This window comes from Myotis yumanensis, unplaced genomic scaffold (genome assembly GCF_028538775.1).
Source record: "Myotis yumanensis isolate MYYU_CA2020_CCGP unplaced genomic scaffold, mMyoYum1.0.hap1 SCAF_4, whole genome shotgun sequence".
Taxonomy (NCBI): domain Eukaryota; kingdom Metazoa; phylum Chordata; class Mammalia; order Chiroptera; family Vespertilionidae; genus Myotis; species Myotis yumanensis.
In genome coordinates, this window is record NW_027223755.1 from 42,436,609 (window position 1) to 42,450,313 (window position 13,705).

Here is a 13,705-nt window from a genome sequence, read left to right on the forward strand (position 1 = left end):
GTGTAGGAGGCAGCTGGTCAATGATTCTCTCTCATTGATATTTCTCCCTTCTCCCTTCAGTATCAATGAAATCAATAACAATATATTTTTTTAAAAATCTTTGGTGCAAAAATCCCTACATTCCATCACATTCGGACAGCTACTGATGGATAATGACGTTTAACCATATTTCCCCAGCACTATGTCCCTCTGCCCAGGGATACCCTTTCCACAAAGACCCCACAACTTTATTGCACACCAGAAACTTTGTTCTCCTTCACTGTTATTAGCATTTTCTCCAGATCTCTCCACTAATAATTGTAGTCATTCACAAGTGTTCTTGCTCATCTTTCTCCAAACCTGTTTGTCAACTGCTTAACTTCTAATAGGCTGATGACCTATTATTCTCCTGCTGAGTTCCTACAGATCCATCCTCCAATCACAGCAGCCTCCTCCTCTCACCTGCCTCCTCCATTTGCTCCTGGTGATTGCTGCGACTAACTCCATACACTCAGGCCATCAAGCTGCTTTCTGATCTCAGGTTCTTCCCTGTCACTAATTCCATAGGCCAGGCCCTGCTGTACATTCAGTAGAGTCCAGGACTTCCTGCCTCCATGCTGCCCAAGGAAAACGTGCTACGAGGCTTTCTGTGGGAGACAGGTCTCTTCCAAGCCTTGTCCCCAGGACCTCAATTCCACATGCTCATCTCATATGTCTTTCCCCTGGCACACGTGTGTGTCTAAAATGCTTCTCCTTATCTCAACACCATCAAAAGTCTATCCATTGAGTGTTAATTTGGAAAGCAGGTGGGCAATGTACTTGAAAGCAGGTGAACAATGTATCAGTAGTTCATGTGCAATTTTGTGTGTCAAAATTGTTAGTCAGAACATTGAAAGAAAGGGAATAAGAAAGTTAAGATGTGAAAGGAAAAATTATAGAATCTGATTTAATCTTCACAGTTATACAAAGATTAACCATTTGAGGTACAAGTAAAGGGGTTAGGCCCGGCCGACATGGCTCAGTGGTTGCACGTCAACCTGTGAACCAGGTCACTGGTTTGATTCCTGGTCAGGGCACATGCCCAGGTTGTTTGCTCAATCCCCCATGTGGGATGTGCAGGAGGCAGCCAATCAATGATTCTCATCATTGATGTTTCTATCTCTCCCCCTCTCCTTTCCTCTCTGAAATCAATAAAAATATATTTTTTTAAAAAAGAAAAGGGAAGGGGGTTAGATATTGTCCACGTTGACAACTCTAAGTGGCAGAGAGCTTTGCTTTAAAATCCTTCCATTACTCCCCATAGCCTCTTCACCTTCACTAATAGCTCTATGAGGTCCAACTGGTGCAGTGGTTCTCAACCTTCTGGCCCTTTTAAAACAGTTCCTCATGTTGTGACCCAACCATAAAATTATTTTCGTTGCTACTTCATAACTGTAATGTTGCTACTGTTATGAATCCTAATATAAATACCTGATATGCAGGATGGTCTTAGGTGACCCCTGTGAAAGAGTTGTTTGACCGCCAAAGGGGTCGTGACCCACAGGTTGAGAACCGCTGAACTAGTGCTCAGTGAGTGCTTTCTAATCAGTCTCACTCTCTCCCATGTCTTTAAATGACCTCTGTGTCATAACAATGCCCAATTTGATTTTTAAATTTTTTTTTCCAGCTTATACCTCTTCTCAGAACACTAGATCTCTTTTGTGTTCTGCTGCCTGGTGATCTCATCATTGGGATGCCTCATACCTATCTCAGATAGAACATATACAAAACGGTTCCCTTGATCCAATCCTTCCCAGCTTTACGCATCTTTACAGTTAATCCAATTCCGCAGCTTAGAACCTGGAAGTTATCCTTGCTGCCTTGCTCACCCTCACCCTCCACATCCAATCTTCATCTAGTCCTAGCAAGCTGAATTCCAGTTTACCTCTGACATATCCACTGCTTTCTCTGTCTCTTACTGCCCTCTGACCCAGAGCACCTTCATCACAGCTAGACTATCACACTGGTCGCTTAACTGACCTTTTTACTGCCACTCTTGTCTCCTTCCAACTTACTCTGCACCCACAGTTAAAGTAGTGGGATCATGTCTCTCTCCCTTGCATAAAGCCCTCCAGTTGCTTTCCATTGACTTAGGTTAAAAATCCCAAATCTGAATAGGCAGTTCATAAAAGAAATTCAAATGACCAATGTGCATACCGAAAAACAACAGTCTACCTCATTTGTAACAAGGAGAACATAATTTAACCAAAATAAGATACCATTACACTTTGAAGAATGGTTAAAATTGAAACGATGGACAGTTTTGAGTATTATCAAGGATTTTGAAGAAAACAGGAACTTTCATACACTAGTAGTGGTAGTATAAATGGTATAACTATTTTGGAAAATTGCTAGGCATTAGCTACAAAAGTTGGATGTATGCTTACCCTGCGACCTAGTTCAAATATGTATATACTTGAACCAGGAGACATCTGCAAGAATGCTTATAGCAGCATTCTTCATATTAGCCAACAACCAGAATACATAAATGTCCATGCACTAATAGACAGACAACTGTGGTATATTCCTAAAATGTGGTGTGTCATACAATGGAGTGCTGTAGAACACTAGAAATTAATATAGCTGCACAGTTCAGATGAGTCTCATAAAGTCGAGCAAAAGAAGCCAAAAAGAATACTATATGTTTCCAGTCATATAAAGTAAAAACAACAACAACAACAAAAAAAAAACAGCCAAAACCAAACTGTAGTGTATAGGCTATTAGTTAAGCAGTAAAACTTCTTTAAAAGCAAAGGTGTGGTTACCATAAAAATCATATGGGCTCATTTGAGGGAAAGGAGAACTTTGTGACTAAGATTCTGTGGGTCTGTCAAGCTATTGGTTGACCAGGGCGGTGATTAGATGGGGGTCCACTTTACAATAACTCGGTAAGCTTTACATTTGTTCCTGTATTTTTCTGAATAAGCAGTACATTTCATAATAAAAAAGGTTTTAAAACCCTAATATAGTGTTCTATTATAATTCTGTAAATTGCTTCTAGAATTCAAGTTGCCAAATACGTTTTATACACAAAATACTTTGCACACTTGCTCTACAAAACAATGAGGACAATGAGAAAACCAGCTCATCTCAGACTTCTCCACAGAGTTCTATGCTCCTTTTCATCGGCTGTGTGTGTACATGTGTGTGCATGTGCATTAAACTCCTCTAGGTGTTTGTTCTACTATTTAGGTTTCTTGTGAGGAAGTAGGTAGGAAAATCTTTTAAAATTTCATCAAATAAAAATATGCTACAGACAATAGGGTACTGAAGGCCTGGGGCGGAGGCGGGCTGGAGGGGGTCAATGGGGGATGAAGGGGGACATATGTAATACTTTCAACAATAAAGATTTTTAAAAAAAGATGTTACAACATAACAGTCCTAGTGGTTAAGAGCAGGGACTCTTGATATGCCTACTAGCTGTGAATGTGGACAAATTCTGTGTGCTTCCGTTTGTTCATCTGCAATATGTATGGTTTCTACTTCATAATGTTGGGTATGGGCTAAATGAATACATAAATGTTAGCTATTATTCTGAGGATAGAATACCAAAGTTCTTGACACACACACACACACACACACAAATTTCAGTAATTTGGAAGCAGGAACATCTGAATCTAGAGTAGCCGCTCCTGGACAGTCTGAAAAGGCAGCAATAATCATATACATTTCCTGTTGTAATAGAACAATTTCATTCACATGTCACAAAATGAATATTCTGCAATAAGCAACATTTTAAATTAACAGAAAACCTTTGTTGGCTCTTTGTAGGAAGAATTGGGTGCAACGGAAAAATGCAGGATTTCTATTTTCTGACTCACTTTATGTGGAGATGGGATCTTAAAGAATCTAAAAAGTAATCCAAAAATATAAATGTCAATGAACTTGCAGTTAAATATGGTGGCTTCAAACATCGATACTTCTTTCTAAAGTCCTAACATGGCAGTAAAGGAATTAAAACAGAAGAGGAGAAAACTATGGACAAGAAATGTCAGTGTTTGGAAGATGCCTGGGCCTTTAGCGGAGGGAGCTGACCTGAGTCTGCAGCAAGAAGCAAGCCAAGCCCCAAGGGGCCTCGCATTTGGAGGCACACTGTTCTTTGAAGGGTGGGGATGAGGTGTGAGTGTGAAAGGAGAGGTGGAAAGTCTCAAACAGAAGCAACTGACCTCACCCCATCTCCAGGCCCTCCTTTCCCACTGCAAGATGCTAGAGGTTCATTCTCTGGGTAAAACGAGCCAGAGATCTGGACTCGCATAGCAGGGTACAGAGGAGGGCAGATACTGCTGAACACCTGAGGATTAAGTTAAAATCCTTCAGAATCATGGAACTTCAGCTAGGCATCTCTAGCCCCCAGATAAGTCTGGAAGATGCTTCTGTAGAAATTAAAACCCCCAGAGAAAAGGCCATCATGAATGTGTGAGGAGAAATGGAGATTTACCAGATTGTAAAGTTAGTCTCCCACCCAATCATCCTATCCCCAAAGATACTAGTCAACCAGCCCCGCCTTCCTGCCCTCAGGGCTCTCAGGATCTCACGGTAGAATATGAACAGACTACTTAGAATCACAGTTTCAGAAAGTCTCCGCCTGATGGACAGACTAAAACAAACTAAAGAAGGTAACTCAGAAAACAAGACAATTAGGAGAAAAACATTAAAATTACTTTTGTCAGAAAAATAAGGTGAAATACTGCACTCATGATACAAGAATGTGTTGCAACAAAAAGGAATAGTCTGAAAACAAGGAGTGACACTTAGAAATGAGAACTGTGGCAGCTGAAGAAGACATAGAAGTAATAAATGATGATGGAAAAAATAAAATACATTTTGAAAAATTCAACTCTTAGAGCTGAATAAACCACTAAGGAGATGAACAGTAGAAAAGAGGATTGATTTGGCTCATCCAACATCTGATTGATGCCAGGAAGAAGAGAGAAGTGGAGGGGAGAACATTATTAAACAATACAAGAAACTTACTGTTCTTTTTGCCACAAATTGAGTTGCATTTCCTTTCATGTGCAATAGGAGTCTGGGAGGGACCTCTGAGGAGTGTCCCAGTCAGATAGGAACTCAAAAACGCTCCCTGGAACGGGTGACCTGAGGTACTGGGCACCTTGAAGACAGTTTTTGGCGGAGCAGTGGGGGCAGAGTCAGAGTGGAGAGGCCTGCAGAGCAAAAGGAAAATTGGGAAGAGATAATTCGTGAGTACACAATACTTTCAAAAAATTTTCCAGTGAAAAAGAAATCAACCAATAGCTCTAAGGATTAAGGGTGGGAATATTTTATAGGTAAGAAACACTAAGGCATGCTTGTGTGCTGAGGTACTGATACAAAATAGATAAAAAGTAAAAGTGACTTGAAATAACAATTGTATTATTGTTTCTTAGGTAAATAAGACCACATTTATAATTAATAAAGAGAAAATGGGGAAGAAGATTATCCAATTCAGGCATCCCAAACATCTTTGACCTCAATGATGGGAATGATTTAAATTCAAAGGAATAGAGGAGGTATATGGTTTTTCCCAAGTACCCACCTCAATTCTCCATGGTTATATAATGTACATGAAAATAGCCGTTAGAGCTATTCTGGTCATTAATGGATTTTCTAGAAAAAGTTTCTCCCACAGTATTTTCACTCCTTGTGTCACTAGTACACTGATTTGACTAGTCCACATTTAAGGTGGTACTTTTATTATCCACTTGTTCAACAAGTAATTTAACATTCCACAGGATCTACTACATACAGACAATGTGCCCTTGTGGATACACCAGTATCTGTAATTCTAGGGCATGGAAATAGGTTGCAAAGAAAAGCAAGTCTCAGCACTCACAGTGCTCAGTAGCGGACACAAGTGTTAGACCCACCTACCAGTCCCCCAATGTCTGAAACCCACCATAGCCATCAGGACAAGACCAAGTGGCACAGAAACAATCCCGATGGGAAGGGTAGGGCCTCGCCCCTGTCCATCCTCCAGGACATGCCATGGTTTGGTAGTCCAGGGGACCCCTCATGGAAGCAGAAAAGCAGCTTCAGCTTTGAGTGGTTCTAACAACCTGAAGTCACCTTCCTTAAGTTATTGTCCTAGTTACTCTGCCAGGCAATCCAACGGGCCAGGACCACTGCTAAGTTACACAGCTGTCATCTTTGTCTCCCCAAAACCACTGGTGCCAACTTCACAGTGCTGTCCGGCCACCCGTAGGAGAGAACATCACAAGCCAGGGAGCCGCTCCTGCTCAGGTGGATGTGAGATGACAAAGTGTGGTGTGAAAGTGCAAGAGCAGTGTTGGCTGAGAGTGAGCGGAGCTCCCGGCAAGACCTAATTTACTCCCTGGCAATGGCTGCTTTGCTGGAAGAGTCTGATTCTACTTCAGTCAAGAATTTGCTGTTATGAATGTTCTCTCTGTATAAAGTATCTGTTATTTCAATAGCCATCAAGGGAATGTAGACGAAGAGCGAAAGGAACAGTAATGACCAGGAAGCATTTCTGAGTCACAGAGAACGTTCCTATGCAAGAAGAAATAATTTTATTCTATTTTTGCAAATGCAAATAAGAATGGAAATTTAACATGGTCATTTTCACCATGGAATAGATTTTGTCAGTGCTGCCAAGTTCTACAATAATCCTAAATGCCTCTCATTCATTCCCGTGCTGAGGGTTGGTCCTTACATCTCCTCACAGCAGGTCAGAACTGAGAACTGCTGCCTTTCTCTCAGCTAGATTCCAACCATTTTACAGCTTTAAATTTTAAGAGCAGCAGGCTAAGAGCTTGGATTTAGGATCTGGCTTTAAGCATCTAGCGGTCTTAGGCTGCATTTTTTTCTAGAGAATTATGAGTGAGTGCCATGAAACGGAGAGACACCTGGAGGGTGGTGAGTTTTCGTTCTGCTCTGGCTGTGTGAGCTTAGGCTACTCATTTACCTTCTCTGGGCCTCAGTTTCCTCCTTTGAGAAGCTGGACAGGAGAATCTCTGAGGTCCCTTCCAATTCTCACATCCTGTGGTTCTATAATTGATGTCCACCAAAACGGGTCACTCTAGGTGGCCTATGAAAGAAGAAAGTGCCCTACAGCTTTCTAGTTTCTGAATAGAATATTCAAAAGGTAGAATGGAATCTACCCCTGAGCAGACACATGCCACCTCAGGCAGAGGGAAGGAAGAAATCTCTTTCAAGGAGCCCGACATGCCAAAAAGAGCTGCCTGCCACCACGCACTTGCCTTTGTTGCTGAACCAGCTCTCTCTCAGGAATCCACACAGGACTGGGGGGACAGCCAGGAAAGCCCAGCCAGCCTGGTTCCCTACTTAGGCCCCAAAGCAGTCCTTTGTTCTGAGGTTTACCAAAAACCAGAAGATAAATTATTTTCCTACAAATTCACACAAACCCAGAAACTAAAGCGCTTTCTAGAATACTTGGGCCCTGGCTGGGTAGTTAAGTTGGTTAGAGCATCATCCCAATACGCCAATGTTGTGGGTTTGATCCCAGTCAGGGCACATACAAGCATCAACCAATGAATGCATAAATAAGTGGAACAACAAATTATGTTTCTTCTCTCTCTCTCTCTCTCTCTCTCTCTCTCTCTCTCTCTCTCTCCCTTCCTCCCTCCCTCCCTCCCTCCCTCCCTTCCTCTCTCTCATTCAAATCAACTTAAAAAAAAAATAGTTCTCTGGTTCACCAACCTTTTTTTGGTATCATAGCCTCACAAAACTTGTCTGCTGCCCATTGTGTATTTTCTTCAAGCTTCAAATTTTACAGTCAAGAGCTTACAAACATTTTCCTTAGTAGCTTTGAGAAATTATTTACATATACTTTGTGTACAATTTGATAAATGTTGACAGTTTTGCACATGTGTGAAACTGCCATCACTCAAGTCACAGAACATTTCACCACCAAAAACTAACTCCCTTGTACCTTTTTGTGGTCCATAGACAACCACTGACCTGCTTTTTGTCACTACAATAGATTACTTTACCTTCTCTAGAATTTTACATAAGTGGCATCATACAGCATGTATTCTTGTGTCTGGCTTCTTCCATTCAATATCATGAAATTCATTCCTATTGCATGTATCAGTAGTTTGTTCCTTCTGGTTGCTTAGTAGTAGTCCATTGTATGGATGGTGTTACATTTATTCATTCATCTGTTAATGTGCATTTGAGTTATTTCCAGTTTGGGGCTATTGTGAGGACATGTTATTATTTCTTTTGAGTAAAGGAGTAGAATGTCTGGATCATATGGTAGGTGTGTGTTTAAAGAAAGTTCACAAAATGTCCAAACAGTAAATGACCACCAGGCACACCTTTGCCCTCAGATGAGAGAAGCCTTTGTTTCTTTAGAGGCACTGAATAAGTTATAGACCATTTCTCCCATTTGCAGAGGAGGAAATTGTGGCCTGGGGAGATGAAAATACCTCCACAAAAGAGCTGCAGGCATGTTAAAGGTGTTGGCAGGTCCCGTGTGTGAAGAGCCCTGCACGGCAAACGAGTATGTCAAGTGCTTCATGGAAGGACAAGAGGAGCTGCCCAACTCAGGGGCCCAGCTCACCTATGGACTGTCCTGGTCAGGAATAATCTAATCCTCACATCTGGTGGCGTACCTTCTCTACCTAGAATCCAGTGGGGAAAAATAGTTTTAGCATGACTTCTGACAAAGCCCTAGAAGCCCCTGGAACTTACCAGGCATGGGTGAAGACAGCCACTTCTCCAAGGCCAGCGTTGCCCACTCAGAGCTGGGCCACACCGCTATGGGCACACTTTACACCTTTGATAAATGCACAGCCACTAGTAATGAGCTTGGCTTGAATTCATTTAGGAGGAATCCAGTGTGGAAATATTTGTTCATGTTTTCATTCTTGTTTGCAATAAAAATGGAATAAAATCATTAAATGACCACATTGCTTCCTTAATCCAAAACATAAGCCTAACAAAATTCTGATTAAAAACAATAAATTCCATTGGCTCTCAATTGTCAATAGTATGCAGGATTCTTGGAGGGATATTTGTAAAACTATCTTAGCAATAACAGCAAATCTTATTTCAGATAGGATGGGATTTTAAGTGTTGCAGTCAAGCAGGCGTGGGGGTAAGGGGGAGAGATCAACCAAAGGACTTGTATGCATGCATATAAGCATAACCAATGGACACAGACACCAGGGGGGTGAGGGCATGAGCAGGAAGGGGGAGTGGGGGGGATAAGGACACATAGGTAATACCTTAATTAATAAAGAAAAAAAAGACCAAAAAAAGAAAATGCATATTTAAAGGGAAAAAATATGTTACTTGAAGGCACATAACCATAACTGAACAGCAAATAAAATTAGTTTCATTTCTCTCAGAAAAAAACAACTTTGAGAGTTTGTGATATGAAAAGAATATATTATTAAGCCCTTCTCTGTATGACTTTTTCTTGACACACCCAGAGAAAAAAAAATTGGAATGAAATTCAAAAATTCTTTGAACCAAATAACAAAGAGGAACAACTGGCAGCTTGCTGAAAAGCATTATATTTATCGCATTTACAAATGTGACAATTGTTTTCAAAGGCGGCCCAGGTTCTGCAGAGAAAACAAAAGCCCCCGTCATCATTGAAGTTGGTTTTATAGCCTGAAGATTAAGTTGCATCTCAAAAGCGTTTCTGTGGTTTTCATGCTTCAAACATGCTGCAGGTTTTTAAGGAACCCGTAAGTACTCTGGCTCTAGAGACACTGCCCGCTCCAGTGGGCAGCAACAACTGTCTTGGTACTCAGACAAGGTGGGACCAAAATCTTCATTTTGTTTTTTATTTTTATATTTAGAACAGCAAGTGGAAGGGAGTTCTTAACTGGAGAGTGTGTATGGCGAAGGCTAAGAAGATTCTTTACTGACACCCCTTTATTTGGTTCTGACTCCAAGAACCCCAGAATCTTCCCCGAGTAGGCCCACTAACTGCTATCAGCGTTATTGTTTAGCTTCCAAAAGGCGTCGCTGAGGTTCCTGGGTCCACATGAGCTAGCCTAACCTGGCACAAGAAGGACTGTATTAAGAGCACAGTTCAGAACTCCTCGAATCATACCCCCATTAAGTAAGATGTAGGCCTCTCAGGAATCAGGGCATTAGGTGGAGATGGGAGTACTGCATACAATCCTGTTTTTTCACCCCAAAAGTTATAGCACAGTCTTGGGATCAGATAATAATCCAGGCAACAGGAAGGACTGAATGAATGATCGTCAGCAATTCAGGAACCTTCCCCAGGTCCCCTAGAGGCTCCACCCAGCTCCAATCTTGCTACAGCCTCTTGAATAAGCAGTCAACTCCACTTTTTTCTAAATCTTTCTATGTCATTGCTGAGGGTGGGAAAGAAAACTATGCCTCTTAGAGAAAAATAGGAGCTTTCTGAGTTCAAACTGGATTCCATCCTTTGCTGGTTACATGGCATTGGGTGACCACTGGTGTCCAGCCTCTGGGTTCATCTGTGCAGTGGAGCCACCCATCACCTCGCTGGGCTGTGGTTAGGACCAAATGACGTAACATGGAGAGTGCCCAGCACATGATACCAAGTGAATAATATTTGCTTTCTCCCTCTTATAGCTACTGCTCTTTCAAATAGAATGAAATGATTAAAACTAGAATTAGAGTTTCAAGACGTCTTGGTTTGAGGAACAAATCATCAGCCAAAAGAAGGGATTGGACCTTTTCTCTTTGTTGAGACCCAAGCTAATATTTAGCGGGCAGTGGCTGAGGACCTAGGCTACATTCAGCCATCATAAACATTATTCACAGGAGAGTGTCATCCAACTTTCAGTTCAGGTTGCCCAGGGCCAACTTGGGAATTAAAGCAATGGGAATCGCTAACTTCACTCTAACCTGGCACATGGGGCTTAATGACTAATATATCAGCCAACGGAGGAGAAGGAAGATCTCCCGGGGTGTTTTGCACTCTCTGAAGGAGGCTGCGTCCGGCCTGGGCAGCAATCTTTGGCAGGGCTTGCTCTTGACAGAGTGTCTATCAATAGCTCAGTCTTTACTCTGGAGGGAAGCCTTGTATCTTCCTGGCTGGTGATGGTAAAAGTACATCATGGCACCTAACAAAATCTGCTAGTCCAAAAGATGTGACGAATGAAAGGATGCTCAAAGTTCTGAACCAAGCCCAACGCGGGGAATGTGTGGTAGTTCTGCCAGTTCTTGCTCATGATAATTCAACAGTCCAAGCAAGAAGCTTGTTATCAGTTCTGACATGGGACTTGGAAAAGAAAAAATTTATGCTAACACTTATAAGATTAGTAACCATACTTCTGACCAACATGGCCATAATTGATAAAGCTAACAGGCTAAAGAGGAACGCTTTCCTTAAATGGCCTTATAGCATTAACACTCAGATGTTTAATTTTTGTTATTGTTGTTGATATGTAGATTAGCTATTAGGAAAAAACTTCTCTGAAATAGTCACGAGAATGAACTTTGTAGCTACTCAGAGATATGGTTTTAAAACACTGAAAAATTATGAGGACATGTCCTTTAGTTTTTAATTAGCTATTCTACTTTTTTTACCAAACACAAAATATATTTGAGATAGTTTATTATAAAAATGTAAGAACCATCAGACCAATATAACAAGACCAAACTACTGATAAGAAAAAATAGGAGCAAGGAACAAATAAGGACCAAAAGGAAGAAAAAAAGAAACTATAAGAACTCTCTGAGGAACACTTTAGGCTTTAAGCCCCAAGCCTGGTCTTAGCTTCCTAGCAGCCAGGGTGATGAGGGAATGATGGATTTATGTAGTTCGTATTGCCCAGAGATAAGAAGCATTGGCCCAAAAGAAAAAATTTGTTTAGTCTTAGTCTTCGAAAACAATTTTTGAGAGACCTTTTCTTAAAAAGGGAATTGGGTAGTACAATAAAAAGAAAATTCCTATAGTACATTACCGTAACATGCAGAAGAGAATGCCCAGTGTATGTGATTGTATTAAGAGCACAGTTCAGAACTTCTCGCATCGTTCCCCTGTTAGGTATGAAGTAGGCCTTGCAGGAACATTATGGAGATAAGTAAGGCTACCCCATGTTAACATCAATTAGGTCCTGGGAGTCCGAATACCAGCAGCCTAGCAGCCCCAGGCAATCAGAATGTGGCCTCACATTTGGATGTGAAGCAGATCATTTCCTGGTTAATAGAAGATATAACAAAGAATTTTAGTTTGTAAGCCTGAACTATCCTTGGTATGGATCCTACTGATTTAGTATAAAATTAAGTGAGTTATCAATTTGATTATCTGGTGTCACCTGCTAGCTCTTCTCTAGTTCATTTTGGACCCTTCGACCTCCATTTCTCCCTGCAAACCCCTTTCAATGTCAGGGCTCCTAGGGCTTTGGTCCTGTTGTCTTCACCCTGTCTGATTTCATCTCATGGCTTCACCAACAGCCTATTTTCTGGTAACTTCCAAATCCATTTCTCTAGCCAACACTTCCTTCCCAATCTTCAGGACTCATAAGACTTCTGGAGAAGAACCTCCAACTCAACAAACAAAACTTACCTTTCTTCAGACCAAATCTGGAAACCTAGAAGTCCTCCAGCTACCAAGGCCTACGAAGTCTATTGGTGGTGGGTACATTTTTGCAGGCCACAGTTTGGGTGTGCAAAGGTTATAATTTCATTCTTCTCAATTTTGTTCTAAAACATATTCTGCATCAGAAACATTGATTTTGTCAGTTCAAGATAAACTCAGCCATTTAGGGTTTCCTGCCTCCTCTCTGGGGTTACAACTAGGTTTCATATAGCATCAGGGTACTTGGAGAGCTGGGAGAGTGGTGGGTTCTGGTTCCTTGTCCACCTCTATCAGTGCTGGCATTTGCTTCCACAACTAGGTTACCTCTGGCCCTGGCCACTGGCACCTTTCTGCACCAACATCCACTGAGCTGCCCATCTGATTTGGTCTTTGGTCCCAAGTGACTCTGTCCTAATTTACTGGCTCCTTCGTCAATTACTTCTGCGCCTGCTGGAGAGGGTCAGGCAGGGAAACATTGCAGATGCCTCCCTGTGCCACTCTGGGGTCCCAAGAAACTTGCTGGGGACTCCCTTAGCTTAGACACACCATGTCACCATTTCTCCTCAGCATCTGCTGCATCACCCTGGCCCAGGGGATACCTGGAAACTGAGGCCTGGGTGTCTTCTGCTATTCAATTCTCAATCCTGTGGGGTTCACCTATTTGTCCCTGACTTAAGGCTGGTGTGTCAGAGGGAGGGGGCAGTGCTCAGGGTTCCTTCTTAGTAACACTACCCTCTCGTCTTGTTTCCTTCATTTCCTCTTGCTTATCACACAAGAGTTGTTGTTTTAATCTGATTTGAGAGGAGAAATTCAAAAGTAGAGAATTGACTTTCTCATTACTGCACTAACAACCCAGTCCTGAGGGCCAGGGAATAGAATGCTTTGGCTGTTGTCTGAATTGGGGGTAAGGGGAAGGGAAAGGATTAATAAATGCCAGGAAAGAAACAGATTAAAAATTTTAAAATATCATCCCATCATATACCTCCTGAATATCTCTCATAATTAGTTCAGCTGTTTTCGCATCATTTTCCGTTTTTGTTTTGTTTTGTCTCTTACTTGGACTGCTACAATGAAAAAATAAGTTATCTAGAATCCTGAATCTTTTCTTGCAGAACCTTCCTTAGTTCAATCTCCACCCCCGCCCCAAAATTTTCTAAATTATAATTAATTGGT